General features: G+C 37.4%; 1 protein-coding gene and 1 pseudogene across 5 annotated transcripts in view; one reads left to right on the top strand and one right to left on the bottom strand.

Annotated features, from left to right (window-relative positions):
- Nucleotides 1–10195, bottom strand: part of FILIP1 (filamin A interacting protein 1) — a 199184-nt gene extending 188989 nt beyond the window's left edge. For 4 of the 5 annotated variants that reach the window (XM_077999744.1, XM_015136795.3, XM_077999748.1 and 1 more), the window contains exon 1: nucleotides 9671–10195. The gene's annotated coding sequence lies outside the window, so the exon portion shown is untranslated. Of the gene's footprint in view, nucleotides 1–7128; nucleotides 7271–9670 lie in introns of those variants that run through there. The other variant, XM_077999745.1, reaches the window with a different exon arrangement.
- A 5375-nt stretch (nucleotides 10196–15570) lies between these two features.
- Nucleotides 15571–16405, top strand: LOC144340664 (large ribosomal subunit protein uL24 pseudogene; annotated as a pseudogene).
- The last annotated feature ends 7287 nt before the right edge of the window (nucleotides 16406–23692 follow it).

Below are 23692 nucleotides of genomic sequence, written 5' to 3'. Positions count from 1 at the left end.
CTAGTCAAGCAGAAAGCCCAGTTAGCAGGAACTAAGGGCACCATAACCAGCTGCAACAAGACCCTTGATGCTGATATGAGGGAGCAGCTGCCATCCAACACCTTATATTTTCAGAGTGGGCTCCAGAATAGCAAAGTGATTAAGAGCTTACAAGCCCAGGCTGGGGAGTCCAATTGCCTGGACTCATCCCAGACTTGCCACCTGCTTGCTGGGGGCTGAGGGGAGGATGAACAATTCCCTCAGCCTCCTTATCTGTAAAATATATAATATATGTGTATCTGCCTCATGAAACTGTTAGTGCCTAACATACAGAAAGCATTCATTAAATATTAGCTACTTTATTATGATTGTGTGATAGAAAAAAGTAATAGACTGGGGCTCAGGGGATTTAAGTTCTGGTCCTTGCTTTACTTCTTTTTCTACCTATGTGACTCTAGTACAAAACTGAGGTGCAGTCATAGAAATGGACCCAGAAAGTAATAAAAAATCCTTAAGTCAAGATCTTAAAAGTAAAGCCAGGCAACGATCCTGAGTTTCAGTTCTCTTAAGACAGGAACATAGCCACTGCAAGGTGTAGAAAGTACCCACTACCAAGGGTTGAGTAAGCACAGTTCCATACTCAATTCTACCTGCAGAGGGTTTCATAACTTGAGCTGAGTTACTTCTCATTCCAGTACTATCTTCTTTAAAATGATGAGGTGGCACTCATCATTTTAAAGTACTATCTTTTAAAGTACTTTTAAAGTACTGTCTTTAAAATGATTGCAATAACTTGTTCTCAATATCAGATGCAAATTAAAATCACACAAAAGCTTACAAAATAGACCAATACTTGGGCACCCTCTCAGGCCAACTTAAATCAGAACTTCTGGGGACATAGGCTAGGTATCTGCATTTTTAAAGCACCCCAGGTGACCTTGATGCATGGAGAGTATTGAGAACCACAGTACTAGATAATCTGATGGTTTCAAGTGAGGTCAGAGGCTAGAGGTTTCCATTCCTTTTGGTTTCCTATAAGGTATAGCTGTTCCCAGGACCAAAGCCATGTAATCATTGACACTGTGGTACTCAAGGCCCTGTGCCTGCTCACAATTAGACTAGGGGCAGATGTGCAAAGAGAACTAGGAAATCTTACCGAAGTCTTAGATAATTCTTGAATGACTATGATAAGCTGTAAATATCTTAACAATTAGCTAAAGACTAATGTGGAAATTATTGCTGTTGTGTGCCAAAAGAAATTTAGAATAACTGAATGAGGGAAAGAAAATACTTCCAGAGGCCAACTAGTCAAACTCTTTGTCTCCAAAGAATAGAACACTAATACTCTTTTTCTGGGTGGGTGAAAAAAAAAATTACAATTCTTTTTCTCCTTTGACACTGTTACATCTTTTTATATAAAGACAGGAGAAGACAAAAGGAAAACTGAGTTTACTGCAAAGAAATCAAGAGATGTAATGTCAAGAAAGCAGACAGCCTTCGTGAAATGTAATACATCTCTGCCTTTACTTCTTTTTCATTGGCTTGGATTAAACAGGTCTGTGTCACACAGCAAACAGTATATTTGCTTCAGGAAGATGTTTAGCCTGTCAGGTGAGTAGCAGTACAAGTCCTGTGCTATTAACCAATAATGAATGTAGTGTGTTTGGGGAGGGGGTGAGCTAGTATAGTTGTGACAAGTTACTGTTTCAATTTATTAGAATAGAATTTCTCAGAAGGTAGAGATTTATTCCATTACATGTCATCCCATATAAAACATTCACCTTCCTGGGGTATTCAATCCCACTACCTGGGATATGTGATACTCTGGAAAAGTGGAGTCTTTATGGCCACTGGCATAAGAGAAAGCAAAGCCTTATCTGCTCCATCAAAATTTTATTAGAATTGCTCTCCTTTTACTTCAGACAATCTGAAAGTTAAATGCCAGAAATGCAAATAGAAACTCAAAAGTTTCAATTATTTCCAAATAGTCAGACATTTGGACATCATGCAGGCAAATAAAGATAAAAGAATTAAATAAAATATCCAATAAAATATGCCACTGATCTACAGTAGCAAACCAATGGCTGAAAAGTGTCAGATAATTTTTCTTAAACTATAGCAAGCTCTTTGTTTTGTCTTGTTTTTTTGGTTTTGTTTTGTTTTGTTTTTTGAAGGAGCATCATGCTGCCAGAATAACAACTCACTACCAAAACAAAGTCATTTGGAACCAATAACAAGCCTTTATGTGGAGCACTTTCTAGCCGCTTCCTCACTGCCTCCTGACCAAAACACACACACACACACACACACACACACACACACACACACACACTCCACCAAAGGTTTCTTGAGGAAGTATTGCTACCAACAATGGAGATAAGTATTTCATAGAATTCCCTCTTGAACCCACTTCACAAACTAAATGTTTATGACCAAGGCAGAGACTGGCAGCACATTCAAAGTTTACAATAGAAGGTGTGGCTCTGAGTTGTCAATAGAAGCAACAGCAGACCAAAGCCCCAACAGTGTCAAAGGAGGTGGTACAAAATCAAATGCTCCATGGCATCCTCTTCTTAGGAATCAACCCAGCAGTATAGAAACCAAGAACCACATTGCCCCATCAATAACTGGAAGAATCGCTTCTGCTTCTCAGTGCCCCAGGCCTAGCTTATCGAGGGTGGCCCAACTCTATTGGCCATTGAAGCTTCTGATTCCACTTTGGGATCCTAGAAAAGAGCCTCTGTTGGCTTTCTAACCCTAAATCTCTTCATTCTTTGCACTTTGTGAATCTTTTCATGCTATAGAGGCAGCTGTTACCCTGCAGTGTCACATTCTATACATGTCATTAAAACATCTCATAGTCATCTAGGTGGAGGTGTTCCATAAACAACTGCCTGAATTTTAAAAAGTGGTTGAAAACATAGAACAGATAAGGTCAAATTGCCTGGATTTGGATTTTAAATCTACCACTGGGTAAGTTATTTAACATTTATAAACCTCATTTTCCTGATCTCTAAAATAGTGATAAAAATAGTACCTCATAGGATTGTTATGAGAAGCAAATAAAACCATCCATGTAAAATGCTTGGCACAATTCCTGGCACATAGTAATCTTCTCAAGTATATGCTAGTTATTCATATCATTTTATATAGTAAATGTACTGCATATGTTGTATATTATATAGATAATATATATTACATGTAGCCATTATCATTATTATTTGTGCAATGAGCAGAATGTAGAAGGTGGGGATGTCTTACCAAAAGTTGAGGGGCCCTGAGAAGTGAACTCTACCAATGCAGCTGACTTCCTCAAAGACCAAAATAAACAGGCTATGGCCAAACCAGTTGGTTTGGTGACCAGAAGATGATATCTATCAACACAGCATATGAAAGTTAAGCTTATATGTAAGGCCACTCCCTGATCCAAATACCAGGCTGCTCTTCAAGCATGTGTCACTTACTAAACAGTTAATGAAACCCAAAGATCCTTGAATTCCTCCAGTGTCACATTTCAAGACTTATAGAATAATTAGGAAAAATCTGAGCTGGCAAAACTCTTCCTGGCTTGCCCTGATGAGCAGACCCTCTTTGTTTGCCATTAGTGTGTGTTGTCGTCACAGTAACTACAGGGCTCCAAATACAGGCGCAGGGCATCATTTCCTCATGTGCACTTAGGCTGCCACACTGAAATAGCATTATGAACTCAGCAATACCTCTTCCTTTCCTGTTGTGCTTGGTACCACGGTCAAAGAGGCAAGGCCTAAAAGGAGTTACTTAAGACATAAGTATATGAAAGAAAAAGAATGTTCATTTATTCCCATTACTGTGTCATCGTGTGTGTGTGTGCACGCGCATTTATGTGTGAAAACCTAATTTTTGCATAGATCTTTTAGATAAACAAGGGCAAGTTGGCAGTAACTCCATTGTCTTGGTGGTGCCAGCAGTCTATTGCTTTCAGTCAAATCTTCTTTTGGCCTGAAATCTTCAGCAAATTATTTTTTAAAGAATGCATTTAGCCAACTCTGATGTGTCCATTTCATACCTTTCTTATATCTTTTCCTTACAAAGATAAGAAGCAGATAATTCATTTATTGAAAGTAACTTGGGAAGATTGCAATTAGAGTTTTTACAAGATCAAAAAAGACTATTTTCAAGTACAGACTTATAGGGTCCTTGGTCAGTGAAGCAACAATCATCGTTTCCTCAATGTTTTGGTAAAGGAGGTAGGCAACAGCATTTAGGCAAGCAAATAAAAACAGAAATATCCTTAAACCTTAAGGGCTCAATTAAAATCAGATCACTCAAGATAATTTCTGCATTAGCTTTAAAAATTCTTTTTGGTTTGTCTTTCACAGACCTCAGAAACACATAAATCACCCAATATTATGCACATTGACACCATTTCCAAAAATGGGAAAAAAGACCCAAACCTTCTTTTGATGTCTCAGTGTTGCTATGGCTTAAACAAAGCCTTCAGAGACACAGCAGCATGGGGATGCTGGTTTACGTTGTATTACTTCACTTCTGTGCTGGGAGTTTCTCAATTTCTGCAATCAGCTGGTTAACAGCCAGCTAAAGCTGCTCAGTTCATGTATGATTTTCCTTATTCTAAATTCTTCCACAACAGGCTTCCTGGTCTTTGAAATTAAACTGCCTTAGCTTCTACCAGGGAAAGCTATATTCTGTCTGCTGCCTTTTCCCTTCTCTCATTAGCTAAAGCATAGACTGACCATTTAAGAAAAAAGAAAAACATAATCCAATATACTTTCCTGAGTTTCCTCTATTTTTGCCCTGGTACCACTATGATGTATTCATTCTGCAAAGCCAGGAAAAATTATTTCCTTCTTTTCTTTCTTTATTGTACTTTTCCTTCCTACCTTCCTTTGTTTCTTTCTCTCCACACAAAGTTTTCATTAGAGAATGACAATTTTAAAATTTGTTTTGCCTCATCTTTTAGAGACTTATCCTTTCAATTGGGAAAAATAAAGTAAAATTGACAGATTTAAACCATGTATGTCCTGCATAAGGTTTATTGCCACTAAAGCTGCTAAGAAACTTTCCTGCTTATAAGGGTGCTTTATATATTTTTAAGTATACAGAATATTAAGCAGAATACACATACACACCCATCTTCTGAGATAACACCTTTTGTTTGTCTTGGAATGTATATTTCTTTTGATATTTAAGAAGAATGAATAGGATTAAGGGCAATGAATAGCAAGAATTCATTTCCATTTAGTAAAGTTAAAGTTAGCTTAAGATGACCTTTTTTGGTCTTTTCATTTTTATCTGTTACTAGGTTAGTAAAACAAAACAAATCATCTAAGGAAAGAAATAAAGAATGATAAATTTAATAATGTGTTCTTGCATGGAGGAGGAAGTCTTCGTTGCTGTACATTACCCAGTGTAGTTGGCTGTAAAACAGACACCCAAGCACTATGTATAAACACACTTTATCTCCAAGTGCAAATATAGAAACCATAGAACAGTCTGTGCTGTGGGTGATTTCTTAGCCTTTTTAGTAATGGTTCTATAAGACAACAGACTGCTGAGTGATAAGAGAGAGTTTGAAACATAAATTCCATATTAAATTATTGGCTGCTGTTCAAATTGAGTCTGCTTAGAGTACCCAGCAGCAAAGTATGTCCCAAGCAGGATTCCAAACTTAAATAATACATTCTCCTACCTTTCCTATAATCTATGAAGTTGAGATCACAAACTATCTGCATCCAAGAATTTTGTATGCAACAAAGATTAAAGTAAACAAATAACTACATTTAAGGTGTAATAAAGCCATACTAGCTTAAATTTATTAAAGAATAAATTATAAACTACAGATTTTATAAGTCATTTAATGTTCAAAAAAACTTTATAAGGAAATAGCATTATTATCCTCATTTTACAGATGAAGAAACTGAGACACAGAGATTAATTTGCCTAAGGTCACCTTGAGCTGAAATCTGAATCCAGGCTATCTGACTGACTTACTCAAGTACTAACCTTTTCTGACTCCTCTTCCATGAACATATTCTGGTTATATCCTCAACTCAGATTTAAAGAAACAAAATGTATTTTTATTAGCTTATCTTTTTTTCTATTTATTGTTATATGTATTAAAAACAATGTAAAAACAATTTTATACTGCAAACTTTTAGATGTCATTTTTCTAATAAATTGTTAACTAATCTTTTTTCTCTTAAACCTTTCTGTTGAGATAAATCTCAACATGAGCTTGCCCCCTCATTTCTCCTAGTGCTACCTTTCTAAAACCCACAAGTTTAAAGAAGGAAGATTAGACAAATGAATGAAAATGTGGATTAAACAAACTGTGTAAAATCTTATATCTTAAGGAATATGTTTTATGAAAAAATGCTCTTCTGCCAAAAAAGGAAAACACAGGTAGCATTATTTAGACTGTGTAAACCCCAAAGTTTCACTTCTAAACAATAAATAAAAATTATAACCACAAGGAAACCGGTGCTTAATGAACATATTAAATATTTCACAAATTTCATTGGAAAATTCCATAGGGTTTCTTACTGAATATCCATTTAAAAGAGTAAATTTCACCACTTTGCCCATCTTAAAATATAAATACTAAGAGAATGTTTTTCTTTTGGTGGATACAGAACAAATTGTTTCGAAAGTATGATTCCTGCTTTATCTCACCCAATAAGGTTACAGTTTTCATGAGAAATTAAAGATAACACTGAAAAACGTCTCTTTTTCAAAATATCAAGAGAAAAAGAACAGAAAAAGGATCATAACGCATTTAAATGTTTTCTTGTTCAAAGCCAGATTCTAATTCACGATCCACAAACAGGAGCCATGATTTAAATGAATTGTACCAAAAGTAACTGTAACTAGAACCTGGCACCAAAAGATAACAAAAGTATATAAGTTACAGTATTTAGAGGTCTAGGTAGATACACAGGATATGTGTGTGTGTGTGTGTGTGCATGCATGCATATATACATACACAGTCCTGTCATATTTCCCCTTTCTATTTTATTCCTGAGAGATAAAACATCATTTCCACAATCAAGTACATGAGTGTAGTTAAAAGTGTTTGTAATTTTTCTGTGCATGGTAAAACTATGAAGACTTTCCTTGAGAAATTTCTGAAGTAAAAAGTTATTAACTTACAGTTGCTTTTCTTGATTCTATACTTATCCATACTTTCTCTTATCATCAGATATCAGAGCCACAAATGTGAATGGAACATCCGCAACATGCCTGCAGCTGAGAAGCTCCAAAGCCAAGTGATGCTTAGGATACTGCCTTGCACCTAATAGACGTCATAAAATTGTTCTGAATATAAAGAGGCAAGCCCTACTTAAAAGTACCCTAATTCTAACAGAGCACCAAGCTGTCTAAACTTAGAAAGAATCACTTCTAAAATGTATGGTCCAGAATATCATTGTGAAAGTGGAAGACTCTGATCTGGGTCTTAAAGAGTAGGCAAAGTTTCTACAGGACCAGAGAGTAAATGTCTTCCAGGCGGGGAGAATAAAAGCTGGGGCAAAGCTGGGGTATTGAAATGTTCGCTGAGTATGTGTTTGGAGAATGGCCCATAATCTGAAATACCTGAAGCAGAGGGACCTTGTTGTTGAGTCATAGTAGTGAGACTGGAAAAGTTAAGTAGGTGCCAGATGATGGAAGGTTTTCAAAATACTCAGCCTAGGTGTTTGGCAGCTACTAGAAGGCCCAGAAGATAACTGAAGAGTAGATAGACAAACATAGCAATGCTTTAGTAAAACCAATCTCGTGGTCATGGGCAAGATGATTTGGATGGCAACAAGGGGTAGGAAGGAACAGCATTGTTACAACACAAACTAGCATGAAGAGAACAGGCATTAGTGTGGTGGAAGACATGGCAATGGAATCTAACAACTTTCCTGGTAAAGGGGAAAGGGACAGTTCCAAAATGTCACAGGACTATGAACTTGAGTGAATAGGAGAACAGATCTGCATTGTCATGGAGAGCCTGATTGTTCATGTAGTGGAGGAAACCGTGTGGTTTAGCCTGAGCTGAGTTGCTCTTGATTCTCAAGAATAAATGTACGACAATGAAGACAATTAGTGATACTGAAAAATTCACTTCATGAGCAAACACGACTTTCACACAGGGCCAAATGCTGCACTCAGTTATCGCCACACTGTCCCACTGACTCCAAAAGAAATTACATGCCTAGAATCAATGGTAGATTTTGGCCTTACACATACATTTTTAAGCCAACAACGTGACCCTTCTTAGCATAAAAACAAGAACAATGTAAAGCATTTAGTTCTGACTTTTCAAACTCCTTTGAGACAAAGATATTTCATCTCTACTAAAGCACCAGGAGTTTCATTCTCTAATAGTAAACTTACCAGAGTGCCTTTTGCACTATTATTTGTACATATTTGTATCATATGTGATTCACTTATTTACTGTATAAACAAGTAATCAGAATTATAAAACATAATACATACTGAAATGGGTGCCCTGTTTCATTTTCCTGAGTATATGCTATATAAGCTTTAATTAGCTTTTCTTAAAAGAGGATCATTTTCTGAAAAGGCTGATACATTCTTATTTGTCAACAAATAGTATGTTCAAAACTGGTCTTGGGTACTTTCTTTACATTGATAGAATAGACTTTAAAAATTCCAATTAAAATGTGCTTCAATAAATTCTTTGATATTATCCTTAGACTAGAAAAATTATTCAAATCATCATGTTCATTTAGAGGAAAAATATTTTTACGCAAATCTAGCCCAATTACAAACCACCAGATGTCAATACTAACTATGTCAACAATGTACAGCCATAAGTTGTCATATTCAACATGAAATTGGTTACTCTAAGCATTCTGATAAAATTGCATGGCAACTCATGGAAGGGGAGACAAGATGTCATCACGTGAAAGGAGGATTTCCTTCACACTATAGTAAACACATTCATACACACATACATGCAACTTAAGAGAAAATGTTTTCTAATTAAGTTTTTAAAAACAGAATCTGTTATATCTAAACACAAGCATTAATTTATTTTTTAAAAATACACAAATATCATTATCTTGAGTAGTTATAGTCAACAACTTCAAGAGTAGTGATTTAATACCAGGCATATTTTATGCCCAGTCAGAAGCCTTCGGGGTGACTCTAGTGTAAAGAGGTCAGAACCAGCACAAGGTGTACCAGTGTAATCAGAGAATTAGGCAAAAGGAGACACATACAACAGCAGGTTTAAAAAGTACAGCAATACAAACACCATGCGGGACTTTCCTCTCATTTACCACACAAGCTGGTTTGCTAGTTTCAGTAAATGAAAGTTATTTTACTTCTAGGGCAGATATCCTTTTCATTGCTTAGCCATCCCAATTGTGAAAGGAGATGTGAAATGTTCTTTGTCATATTTCTGTTACCTGCCAAAGAGCATTAACTTGGCAGAAATATTTTGATGTCTACTAAAATACGATAAAATTATGTGTTTAAAAAGGAATCGGTATGATTTTGAGGAAAAGATGATGTTTCTGACTTTTTAAAAATAATTCACAATGGTTATAATTTCTAAATGTGCTATCACATCGTAGAACAGGAAGAATCAAAGGAAACAGACAAAACAGAATGGAAGAGAACTCTCTTCTTGTGGAAACAGATATTTCTTAAGAGAGCAAGTAGTTATTTATTTTGGTCTTACCTGACGGCAGCTCCTTTAACCAAAGGTATGTCCTCTATGGAGGTAGTTTATCCTTTGAAGAACCCAGTGGCTTGTCTCACAGCCCAAGACAGATTCGAGTTCTTAAAAACTATCCAGCTCAAAAGAATACAGAGGAAAAAGCTTTTCCCACTTTCTTTCCCAGAACTAGCCAATAGCTGAAGTCATGCAGGAAACAGAGTAGAGAGGGGGGAAAGCAGCTTCTTCTCCCTGAAATCTCGATCAGCAGAAATTGGAAGTTGTTGTATATCTCCCACCCAGACTTTTGTTTAAAAGTTTTTTCAACTGTTGCTAGGTGTTGTTGGGTTCTGAGATTAGGTTTCTCCTCTTCTGCTCCCTTCACAACACTGTCAGAGCAATGACTATGTTGAGGAGCTGAGCTCGCGGGTGCTATATTTAACTGGTGTTCTCAGCAAGTCAAGCCTGTCAACAGCTGAGAAGTTTGGAGCCGGCTTTACTCAGTTCCTAAGCAGCTGGGTTATCAGTGGATATAGCGCTGCTCACCCTGTAAAAGATTGCGGGAAAACCGACAGACCCTTTTAAGGACTTCTGCTTATTTCACAGAGGTAATTATTGTTTGAAGCTCTTAACTACAGACTGAGATTTGGGACTTAGGTTTTAAAACGTGAAGAGAAACAGGGCAGCTGTTGTCTTGGGCAGAGCAATTTACTAATGCAATATTCTTCTCAATTAGGCTCTCTCAGATAAATGTTCTGAAATAAAAAGTGCTTTTTAAAAGTATATCACTTCTTCTGCATAAAGGGAGGTTTCAAAAAAGTGTATCACATCTGTTGGTTGTGAAAATGAATACGAGATCACTTCCAAACAGCGTTTGACACCGGTGTGTTTCATTTATAGCTAGATCACTTACCTAGACATATCAGACTTTTGTCCAGCTATGTACCTGAATGTTATTAAAATAAAATTACCATAAAGGAATGTCTATAACATTATGATTTTGAAAGGAGTAACATTAAGACGGAAAATCTTAGCATCCTCACTCAGGTCATTCATTCAAAGTAACACACGGTAAACACTCCAGGAAATCCAGGACACGAGATACCTCTGGTTGTTAATAGGCTTGCCTCATCATTAACCCTCAAGTCTCCACAACATGAAGAATGTCTCAAGATACTTTATGTGCTTCATCCTACATAATAAAATGGTATGAATCTGCTGAGACTGAAACTTTCTAAAAATTGTTTAACTAGTTTTGGGGACTGTTTTACTAATTACATATGTGAAATTAACACTAAGGGAAACTGAGGGAGGTCCTTTTGGCCACAGGTAAAATAGGAAGGGAGGCACACACACCACACACATACACACACACACACACACACACACACAGAGACAGAGGGAGAGAGAGAGAGAGAAACATTATTGATTAACAAACTAGAATATGGCCCTGACAAAAATCTCACCAATACCGTTATAAAGGTTGACCCTCTTCCTGAGATCAATTTGTCAGATTAAAGATACCCTCTTTTTGACATGCAAACTGAAGATGAACCAAAGACATATGTAAAGGTGTGGATGTAATATTTTAAGAGTTGCATACTTGCAGTAAGTAGCTTACGTGCTGGGTAACCCTATGTCTCTGAGAAAGTTTGCCACTTCAATCAGGAGTGTGTGCGTGTCCTTCTTTTTAAAGAAATGACCCTCACCTGCTCAAGCCATTCGAAAACATCTCAGTTCTTCTCACTCCAAATAGCACACTGACAGCATGCAACCTGCCCCCTTAACGTACTTACTACCATACACATGTAAAATTGCATTTGTTCAGACTCAGTCTTTCTGAGTCTGAGCCAACCTTGATTTAAAAAAAAAAAAAAAAAGTCCTTCTATTAAGATGAAAGAGCTCTCATGTGAAATTGACTGACTCTTCTTGAGCTAATGGATCTTTTAGAAACTTAATCTATTCACAGTCCCCAAAAGTGGGTTCTAATAGAGGTAGAAAGTATATAAGTGAGGTATGAGATAATTCAGAATCATCAGAACTTTTAAAAAATTACAAAGGGGCCGGGCACAGTGGCTAACACCAGCACTTTGGGAGGCTGAAGTGGAAGGATCACTTGAGGACAGGAGTTCAAGGCCAGCCTAGGCAACACAGCAAAACCCTGTCTCTACAAAAAATTAGCCGACCATGGTAGCACATGCCTGTAGTCCCAGCTACTTGGGGAGCTGAAGTGAGATGATGGCTTGGGACCAGGAGGTCATGGGTGCCGTGAGCCATGATTGTGCCACTGCACTCCAGCCTGGGCAACATGACCCTGTCTCCAAAAAAAGTGGGGGGTCAGGGTGGGATGTGGATAAATTACTGTTTGAAAATATATACACTTCCCCTCACACACACCAAATGCAACAGCCCCAGGTTAAAATCCACTAAAAATAACTCTGGGGATATATTATTTGACCCCTACTAAGAGTTTACTTTACAGATATCTTCAGACCAAAATGAATCAAAGAAGAGTGGTAGCCAAATGTCGAGATAACTGAGGGGAAAAACCCCCTTTGCCCTTATGGCCAAAAAAGGGTGATAGATTTATTTCTTCCATAACTATCCAGATAATTAAAGTTTTCAGTTTTGTTTTGTCTAATGAATACCTATTCCCTCACCATGGTTTTCCTTAACCTTTGGATTAGCTGTCTATTGTTGCTATTAGTTTATTTTTAAACAACGTGGTCACAAGCCACAGCATACAGAATAATTCATATAATTAGATATTCATATAATTGCTATCATCAAATTATGTTCTTTAATTATACTAGGCATATGTACATGACTGACTCGGTATTCTACAATAATCAGACTTTCTCTCTCTCTCTCTAACACACACACTCACACACACACAGGCGATAAAGTAAATTTATTTTGAAGGCTTTTCCCCCCGGCAATGATTATTCAGACTAAAGCATTTCCGACATAATCTGCAGAGGAAGTGGTGCAGCTAAGAACTATTAGAAATTTGTGTTTTGTATACAGTCAACAAGGAACTGCTGTTTCAACACATATTGTTAATATATTACTGTTCAGCTGCATCCTTTCCCACAGCCCTAAGTGTGAGCATTCTGAGAACCTCTGATCCATTTACAAGTAAAGCTGAATATCCCAACTTCAAGGATGAGTCATGATGAAAGTTTTTAATAAGAAGATAGACTAATGCTATCAGGGGTGGGAGGGAAAGGCAAATAAATTAAATAAGAGCATTGACCCATTATCTCTACACCCATTTCTAAAACCAAATTTTCCCGCCTTGTTCATTGAAATAAGCACAGTGATTTTTAAAAGCAAAAGTAAGTTAAGTTATTTAATAAGTTAATTAAGTTCTTTAATATACCAGTGAAGAGAAAAATAGACATTTGCTTCAAAACAACGTTTACTTTAATAATGTTTGGGGGTAGTGGGTGGATGGCATGAGACAAGTTTTCAATCAAACATGCTCTGTTAACATTTATTGCCTGACTCTGAGATGATGAAGATAAGCTCACCGGTACCAGAGAATTTTTCAGTTTGTTTTTTTCTGGCTACGTAAGCACCACAGTAAGTGTTCAATAAATAAGAAAGACTGAATGAGCAAATGAACATATAAAAGATTAAAGAAAAGATAAAGAAAACTATAGAGCATACAGAAAATGCTTCCAGGCTCTCTGGACAGAGTTGGGTCATCATTAGATACCTATAAAAAATTTGTAGAAGGAAATTATTTTATTGTGAATTAATTATTTTGAATTTGTTAATTTTTTATTGTTGTTGTTGTTTGAGACAGAGTTTCACTCACTCTGTCGCCCAGGTTGGAGTGCAATGGTGTGATCTCGGTTCACTGAAACCTTCACCTCCCAGGTTCAAGCAATTCTCTTGCCTCAGCCTCCTGAGTAGCTGGGACCACAGGCATGCGCCACCAAGCCCGGCTAATTTTTTTTTTTTTTTTTTTTTTGGTATTTTTGACTGAGGCGGGGTTTCAACCATGTTGGTCCGGCTGGTCTTGAACTCCTGGCCTCAAGTGATCTGCCCTCCTTGGTCCCCAAAAGTGAATTTGTTAAAATTTCAAAGAAAAGTAATAGATCTCAGGATAATAATTAAAATATCTATGTAACATTTACTATTAGCCAGACACAGAGTTCTAAGGGCTTAACATATATTAACCCAATTAATTCTCACAATAACTTTATGAGGTAGGTATTATTATTATCCCACATTTTACAAGCAAAAACATTGAAGCACAGAGATGTTAATAAGTTGGCCAAGGTCACATGTTAGTTGGTAAATAGCAGGACCAGAATTTGAACTAGTAAATCTGGTTCCAAAAATTTGTGTTCTTAACTACTTAACTGCCTCTTACATACAGTAGTCACAGTAGCCGGTTCTTATCAATCACTGAGGGTTAAGGCATATGAACTTCACTAGCCCTGAATATATATACTTCTGATCAACAAATACATTTAAAATCCAACAGTTTTGGAGGAGATAGAAAAAAAGATGGGATAATTTCATGATTAGCATAGTAAAATAAAAATTCATTGGAACTGAAGTCCTGTTGAATACCAGAAAAGAAAAATTGGACTGAAAAGAAAATAATTGCTTTAAGAAAAAGTCTATTTTTAAGCAAAGGATATGAGCTGTTCAGTATTGTTTCTAAAACAAGCAATGCATGATGTTTTATGATGAATGAGTTTAATGCTTAATGAAATTCTAAAATTACATTCTAAAAATATACTTTTGGTCTATGATTTGATAAACAATTTAAAAATGTTTTGGAGCTATGTGTTCTCAAAGATGTAACCAACAACAAGAAAAAATGAAAAACAATGTAGGGGAAATCATACATTAGTAAGTTATTTGGCATCAACATAATATTATATTACACTTGATATAATCAGCTTTCACAATTTGAAGATACTTGCATTTTCAATTAATCTAGCTATTCTTCTATTTAGATTTTATAAAACCTTAAAAGAAACAGCACTAGCACTGTTATAATAATATATACATATATTTGTAATAAAATAAATACTTGTCCTGACAATTAATAAGTACTGTCACACCCACAAAATTCATAAAATATTAAATTATTTATTTTTCCAACTGCTTCAGGAAAGAGAAAAACTAGGTTTTAAATAAACTAATAAGATAATATTTTTGCTTTTGCCATAAATTAAGCACTTATATGCATGTATTAGACATTAAAATTCCCACTTCTCTGCACGTGTGCTTGAAAGTGGGTTATTAGAACTTAATCCTAAAAGTTGTTGTTTTTTTGACACCCCATAAGCCAACCTCTGGAGGACAAGCCTACTAGAACATGTCTAATCCTTAAAGTTATTTCAGGACCATATTCTACAGACACTTACAGATCACAAGCATCCTACTTTTCAATAGGGTCAGATAACCTTCTCCTGAGACTATTTCCTGCTTCCTTTCCTGTGCCAGAGTCACGACCTACTCTTGCTCAATACTCAATTCTTAGTTGTAAAGGATGACTTTTAACAATTTCTTATAAGAGATTGGGACATTTATTCTCTAATAAACAGATACAGAATCAGAAAGCCAGTGATTGGGCATAGAACCACACAGAATAATGCATTTTCTCCACAAAGTATATAGGTTTGTATGTACACACTACACACACACACACACACACACATATATATAGTTAACTGAAAAATGGGCTTTCTTAAAAATACAGACATTAAGATATCTGATTCTGGAGTAGGGTAAAGCTAGTTTAAGTCCAGACTCCCTTATTTATTACCTGTGTGAGCTTAGCGAATCACTTAATCTCTCTTAAGCCACCTTTCCCTCTTCTATAAGATTAATAAAAGAATTTAAGACTATTCAGTTCTTCCCTTTTGCAGCCATCACTGAAGCAGAAGCAGCCAAAATGAAGTCCAGTCCCTTTGGGACTTCTGACTGAAACAGAACTGTAAGAAGCATTTCAATGCACCTTCCCACATTTGCAGGAAGATTATGTCTTCTCCTCTTTTCGAAGAGCTGGATCTGAAGTACAATGTTAGATGCATGCCTATGTGAAAGGATGATGAAGTTCAGATTGTGCAAGAACACTATAAAGGTCAGCAAATTGGCAAAGTAGTTCAGGTTCACAGGAAAAACTATGTCATCTGCATTGAATAGGTGCAGCAGGAAAAGGCTAATAGCACCACTGTCCATGTGGGCATTTACTCCAGCAAGGTGGTTGTCACTGGGCTAACACTAGACGAAGACCACAAAAAAGACCCTTGAAGGGAAAGCCAATCTTCTCAAGTAGCGGGGAAAGGGGGATATATAAGGAAGAAACAATAGAGAAGATGTAGGAATAAAGTAATTTTATATAAAACTTTCAATTAAAACTGCTAAAATGGAAAAAACGACTATTCACAATATCCAAACACTAGAAACACTCTAAATGCTTTCCACAATTGAACAGATAAATTGTGGTATAGTCATACAGTAGCATTGAGAACTACACAGCTGTGTAAATAAATCTCTCAAACAAAATGTTAAGTGAAAGAAACCAGACTCAAAAAGTACACTGTATGATTCCATACATTTCAAGTTCAAAAAGTGTCAAAGCTAATCTATGGTGTTGGAAGTCAGGATAGTAGTTGCCCTTAGGAGATGGGAATATGACTCGAAGTGGACATGAGCAAAGAGTCTATGGCATTGGTAATGTTTAGTTCCTTGCTAGTGACACCAGTGTGTTCAATTTTGAAAATTAATCAAGCTATATACTTATGATTTGTGTATGTTATAATTTAGTGAAATTTTTTCAATTAAACGTAATTTAAAATATATCATGCCTATAAGTCCTTACCTTCTGAAATATTTACAGATAATGTGATGTCTGAAATTTGCTTCAAAACAATCCAGTGTTAGCTGGGAGGGATTACAGGTGGCTCGTGCCTGTAATCCCAGCATTTTGGGAGGCCAAGGTGGGCAGATCACCTGCCTTGGCCTGGCCAACATGGCCAACATGGTGAAATGCCGTCTCAACTAAAAATACAAAAATTAGCTGGGTGTGGTGGTGCACGCCTGTAGTCCCAGCTACTTGGAGGCTGAGGCGGGAGAATTGCTTGAATCCATGGGAGGCGAGATCACTCCCACCTGGGCAACAGAGGAAGACTCAGTCTCAAAAAACAAAAACAAAAACAAAAACAAAAGAGAGAAAAAAAGAAAAAAGAAAAAGAAATCCAGCGTAGGGAGAGGTAGAGAACTGGGTGAGGGTATAATGAAACAGAATTGACCATCACATGACTGCTGTTAAAGCTGGGAAACAGGTAATCATTATACTGCACACTCTTTCTATTTTCATACAGGTTTTAACTTTTCTTTGTTTTTTTTCTTTTCTTTTTTTTTTTTTTTTTTTTTTGAGACGGAGTCTCGCTCTGTCGCCCAGGCTGGAGTGCAGTGGCCGGATCTCAGCTCTCTGCAAGCTCCGCCTCCCGGGTTCACGCCATTCTACTGCCTCAGCCTCCCGAGTAGCTGGGACTACAGGCGCCCACCACCTCGCCCGGCTAGTTTTTTGTATTTTTTAGTAGAGACGGGGTTTCACCGTGTCAGCCAGGATGGTCTCGATCTCCTGACCTCGTGATCCGCCCTTCTCAGCCTCCCAAAGTGCTGGGATTACAGGCTTGAGCCACCGCATAATTAAATGTCTTTAATGCTTACTGTTTGGCATATAAATAGACACTCACTGAATGATAGTTATTATTTATATAATTAATATTATGACTATCTGAGTCTTTACATAGAAGTCACATGGAATTCCATTGGTGTCATAAGATAATTAAGAAGATAATTGAGGGCTAGGGGCAGTGGTTCATGCCTACAATCCCGGTACTTTGGGAGGCCGAGTGGGGAGGATCACCTGAGGTCAGGAGTTTGAGACCAGCCTGGCCAACATGGCAAAACCCTGTCTCTATTGAAAATACAAAAATTAGCTGGGCGTGGTGGCATGCACCTGTAATTCCAGCTACTCAGGAGGCTGAGGCAAGAGAATTGCTCGAACCTGAGAGGCAGAGATTGCAGTGAGCCGAGATTGCTCCACTGCACTCCAGTCTGGGCCACAAAGCAAGACTCTATCTCAAAAAAAAAAAAAGATAATTGAATTTATACTATTAATATACACTATTAGCAACCGAGATTTAAAAAATTGAATATAAAAAAGTTTATTCTCAAAGAAGGTGATTATTTTTAAAAAAAGAAAAACAATTTTAAGAAAAAAATAAAGTAGAGAAACTAGAAATGCCAACCTGAAGCAATTAGTTTTAAAACCACCGGAAAAGAGGCTTCATTCTTGTTTTTATTAACAAAACTAACAGCATATTTTTTTTTGCCTTATCTGATAATTAAAGGTAAAAAATATCAAGAAAGTAAGGCATCCAGACAGCAAAAGCTGTAGGCCAACAGTTAGTAAATAACAGGAAATGTCATCACAAAGTTCGAACATTCAGGATGAAAAATTCGGGGCAAGAAATGTTCAGAAACACTTGAATTTGGTACCCATCTTACAGCTGAGTGGGCCCTTGTATCCTTAATATTTGCGTTCTTCACTTTTTCATCTGAAAATGAAGTAATAAATCACCTCCTGGAAGAGGTGGAAGGGACAAGAAAGTGTTTTTGAAATGACAAAATATCTGAAAACTTTGTGCCTCAGTTTCCTTTCAGTCACCTACCTTGAGAACTATGAGCTAAGTCAACTATATGGTGAAATGATGGAGAACGTTCTTTTAGAAGCTTTATGTTAAATAAGTATAATATACAATAAATGTGGAAATTAGAGTCATTAGAGTGAGACAATTAAAAAGTCAATGAAAACTACAAAGCAGTAATTTTTTAAAAAACAAAACTGACCTCTATAAGATAATTACAAGTTCCTTGTTGAATCTTTAGCCCTTAAAAACAGCTTTACAGTCAGTGCAGTGACTCACACCTGTAGTCCCAGCTGAAGTGGGAGGATGGCTTAAACCCAGAAGTTCGAGGCTGCAGTGAGCTATGATTGTGCCACTGTACTCCAGCCTGGGTGGCAGAGCAAGACCCCGTCTCTAATAAAATTTAATAATATTGCAGAAAATATTAAATTTAGTTAATGAATTGGAAAAAAAACTCACTGAAAGTAAAATGAAAACAGCAGGTAATAAAACAGCATTAAATACATTGTTGCATTATCCCACTTAAAGATTATGTAGATAATATAGTTATAGAAACAGATATGAAAATAGAAATAGATACATAGAAATGCCCCCCCCACATTTCTATAGAAATACATACACACATACATATATGTGTATATATGTGTGTATCTGAAATATTTGCACATAATAATTACAATGGTTATCTTTCTGTATGTTCTCTAAAGTTTTCATATTGACATTTTGTTTTTATAATAGGAAAATAAGATAATTTAAAATTATTTGCTATTGGGGTAGTTTTCCAACATGTTTCTGAGGTGGAGGCTTGAAGATTCATGCTTGGTATGACTTGCCTTTCCTGTTACTACTCGGGATTTCAATGAGTCTGCCTCAGGATAATGTAATTATTAAGCAAATGACATAGTTGAATTATGTCTGGTGTGGGTCTGGCATTCAATTTCCTTAACTAAATTCCTCTTAATATTCACTCACAGAATAAAGAAAAAAGGTCATGTTGTGATTCTTCAAAATGAATTACGGTTGCTTTGCTTTCCATGCTGTATATGGGTTTTTCTGCTCTTTTATCCTTAAGAATGTCTTAACTTGCCATAACACTATATCATTGCATTTGCCTCTGTAGTTTTCTCCCATGACATTTTCCCTTTGAGCCATCGATTGTGTTTGGGTCTGCCTGGAAATTCTGCATGATGCAAGGAGGAGATATTTTCTCCTTTAGGGCTTACCTGAGGGAAAGTTTCAGTCATTTTGCTGCTGTTGACCTTAAGTGATAGAGGACAGAGAAACACTTTTTGCACTTCCTTAGCAATAGCTAGAACATGACATCACTATCTGAACATGTGTTACGATAGAATGAGGTCTGGGAAAAAGGAGACTTTGTTCTGACCCCAACTAGCAAGACAATTTTTTAAAAATGATTTAATCCCTCTGAGCCTATTTCCTAAACTGTCAAGTGGGAATAATGGTGTTTAATCTACACACTCCACTGCCACTCTGCACCCTCCACCAGCACCACCACTGTGATGATTGGGAGCCACTGCTCTAAGAACGAGAATGTTCCATGAGAGAAAGGAAAGGCAATGGTGTGGTTGGGTTCACCCCAGTCAATTTCCACTATCTAAAATTATTTTCATTGCCTAAAAATATTTTCATTACCTAAAAAGGGTTCCTTGTTATAAGCTTCATTTCTAACATAAAATACCTTTTTTACAAAACATATTTTATTGTATTTATTTATTTATTGTAAGTGTGATGGAGTCTACTCTGTCATCCAGACTGGAATGCAGTGGCAAGATCTCATCTCACTGCAACCTCTGCCTCCCAGGTTCAAGCTATTCTCCTGCCACAGCCTCCTGAGTAGCTGGGACCACACGCGCGCACCATCACACCCAGCTCATTTTTGTATTTTTAGTAGAGATGGGGTTTCACTATGTTGGCCAGGCTGGTCTTGAACTCCTGGCCTCAGGTGATCTGGGACCACAGGCATGCACCACCACGCCCAGCTCATTTTTGTATATTTAGTAGAGTCAGGGTTTCACCATGTTGGCCAGGCTGGTCTTGAACTCCTGGCCTCAGGTGATCTGGGACCACAGGCGTGCACTACCACGCATGGCTCATTTATATATTTAGTAGAGTTGGGGTTTCACCATGTTGCCCAGGCTGGTCTTGAATTCCTGGCCTCAGGTGATCTGCCCACCTCAGCCTCCCAAAGTGCTGGGATTACAGCCATGAGCCACCACGCCTGGCCTAATATATTGCTTAGGTTTTTATACATAACTCTAAACTGTTGAAAACATTGTCAGATATGTAAAGTAAGGATGCAGGAATCTTTCTTTTCAAAAGCTGCTGATTTAATTAGTTGTAACCTTGCTGAAAGAAAAAAATGTTACAGTTCCAAAGTCAAATTTTGCACATTTATGTAAACAAATAGTAAGTATTCTGAACTTCTGTGTCTGTGTGTGCTTGGAAATTCCATCATTTGTAAAGAAGGTGCATTTGAATGTAAATTGACCAATACCATTTGTCGGAAAATGAATACATGTATTACGGAAGTAATAGACTTAAGCTACACACCAAGATCATAAACTCTAGATGTTTTCAAACTATAAATAAGTAGATGAGAATGAGAGAACAGGCTTTGAAAGGGGAGTTGACAATGAGTGGTGACAGGAGCATAGCTCATCTCAGTGCCAGTTCAGATCTGCAAACAAGAAGGTTGGTCCAACATGAAACCAGTTCCCTTGAAAAAATATGAATCCCATATTTACCTGTGTGGAATTCAACCAAAATCTGCTATAGGATTTATATAATAAATGAATGTGGTGCATTTACTCTGTGCGAGGCCCTCTAAAGCAATGGTTTTCAAGTGAGAGACATTTTGTCTGCCAAGGGACATTTGGAAATATCTGGAGATGACTTTGGTTGTCATAACTGAGGGTTGGACTGGCATCCAATGGTAGAGGCCAGGGATGCCACTAAATATCCTAAAATGTACAGGATAGCTGCCCCAAACAAAGAATTATCCGGCCCAAAATGTCAATAGTGCCAAGGTGAAGAAACCCTGCATTGGAAGATTAAAAAAGTAATAATAATCAGACAAGAACGGCCCTCAGGAGCTTAGAGTCTGGCAATAAAGAGGAGGCAAATACATAACAAAATGGGCAAAGCAAGAAAAGCTATAAGAAATATACAGAGGGCCGGGCGCGGTGGCTCAAGCCTGTAATCTCAGCACTTTGGGAGGCCGAGATGGGTGGATCATGAGGTCAGGAGATCGAGACCATCCTGGCTAACACGGTGAAACCCCGTCTCTACTAAAAAATACAAAAAACTAGCCGGGCGAGGTGGCGGGCGCCTGTAGTCCCAGCTACTCGGGAGGCTGAGGCAGGAGAATGGCGTGAACCCAGGAGGCGGAGCTTGCAGTGAGCTGAGATCCGGCCACTGCACTCCAGCCTGGGCGACAGAGCGAGACTCCGTCTCAAAAAAAAAAAAAAAAAAAAAAAAAAAGAAATATACAGAGGAAAAATTATTTATAGCTTAGGGATCAGTGAAAATTTTGAAAAATAACACTGTACCTGGAGGTATTGTTACCAGTGGAGGGTCGTCCAGGTTCTTGGTGTTTTGAACAAAGAATTGGACAAAATGCACAAAACAATGAAAGAAGCAATGAAAGCACAGATTTATTAAAATGAAAGTACGCTCCACAGAGTGGGAGTAGGATCAAGTAAGAGGTTCAAGGGTGCTAGTTACAGAATTTTCTGGGGTTTAAATATCCTCTAGAGGTTCCCTATTGTTTCCTTGGTCACACCCTGTGTAAATGAAGTAGTTACCCATAATTAGTTGCAGGAGGGGAACGATTAGAGGCTGAAGTGAAGTTACAAAGTTATACCCCTATGCGAATGAAGACTAGGCCCGCGACCAGTCTGATTTGTTGCAGGAGGGGACCTAGCAGAGGTACTTCCCATTTTTCATCTGCAATGCAGTGCAAAGGGAATAGCCTCTGATCCTTTTATTACTTGGGGTGGAGAGGTAAGGTTCTCCTTTTGATTCATTTCTAGGAAGTCAGCATGAATTGGCCTTAGGTTGCCTACCTCCAGACCCTACTCTGTCTCAGTATCACCAGTGAAGGCTGCGAAACAGTAAAGATGGCAGGGTATTCAAATAGGAGGAGAGGAAGTCAAATTATCTCTGTTTGCAGATGACATGATCCTATATCTTGAAAACCACATCATCTCAGTCCAAAAGCTTCTTAAAATGACAAAAAACTTCAGCAATGACTCAGGATACAAAATTAATATGCAAAAATTGGCTGGGCATGGTGGCTCATGCCTGTAATCCCAGCACTTTGGGAGGCCGAGGCAGGTGGATCACCTGAGGTCAGGAGTTCCAGACCAGCCTGGCCAACATGGTAAAACTCTGTCTCTACAAAAAACACACAAAAATTAGCTGGTATGATGGTGTGCACCTGTAGTCCCAGCTATTTGGGGAGCTGAGGCAGGAGAATCGCTTGAACCTGAGAGGCGGAGGTTGCAGTGATCTGAGATCATGCCACTGCACTCCATCCTAGGCGAAAGAGTGAGACTCTCTCTCAAAAAAATAAAAATTAAAAATTAATTAAAAAGTTAATGTGCAAAAATTACTAGCACTCCTATATAACAGGCAAGCAGAGAGCCAAATCATGAATGAACTCCCATTCACAATTGCTATAAAAAGAATAAAATACCTAGAAGTACAGCTAACAAGGGAAGTGAAGGCTCTCTTCAAAGAGAACTACAAACCACTGCTCAAAGAAATCAGAGAAGACATAAACAAATGGAAAAGCACACCATGCTCATGGATAGGAAGAATCAATATCATGAAAATGGCCATACTGCCCAAAGTAATTTATAGATTCAATGCTATTCTCATTAAACTACCATTGAGATTCTTCACAGAATTAGAAAAAACTATTTTAAAATGTATTAGGAACCGAAAAAGAGCTCAAATATCCAAGGCAATCCTAAGCAAAAAGAACAAAGCTGGAGGCATCATGCTACCCAACTTCAAACTACACTATAAGACTACAGTAACCAAAACAGCATGGTACTGGTACAAGAACAGACACATAGACAAATGGAGCAGAATAGAGAACTCAGAAATAAGACTGCACACCTACAGCCATCTGATCTTCAACAAACCTGACAAAAACAAGCAATGGGGAAAGGATTCCCTATTTAATAAATGGTGCTGGGAGAACCATTCTTTCTATATGCAGAAAATTGAAACTGGACCCCCTTCCTTACACCACAAACAAAAATTAACTCAAGATGGATTTAAGACTTAAATGTAAAACCCAAAACTATAGAAACCTTAGAAGAAAAT

Source organism: Macaca mulatta, chromosome 4 (assembly GCF_049350105.2).
Source record: "Macaca mulatta isolate MMU2019108-1 chromosome 4, T2T-MMU8v2.0, whole genome shotgun sequence".
NCBI classification, from domain to species: domain Eukaryota; kingdom Metazoa; phylum Chordata; class Mammalia; order Primates; family Cercopithecidae; genus Macaca; species Macaca mulatta.
This window is presented reverse-complemented; position numbering and strand designations above follow the sequence as displayed.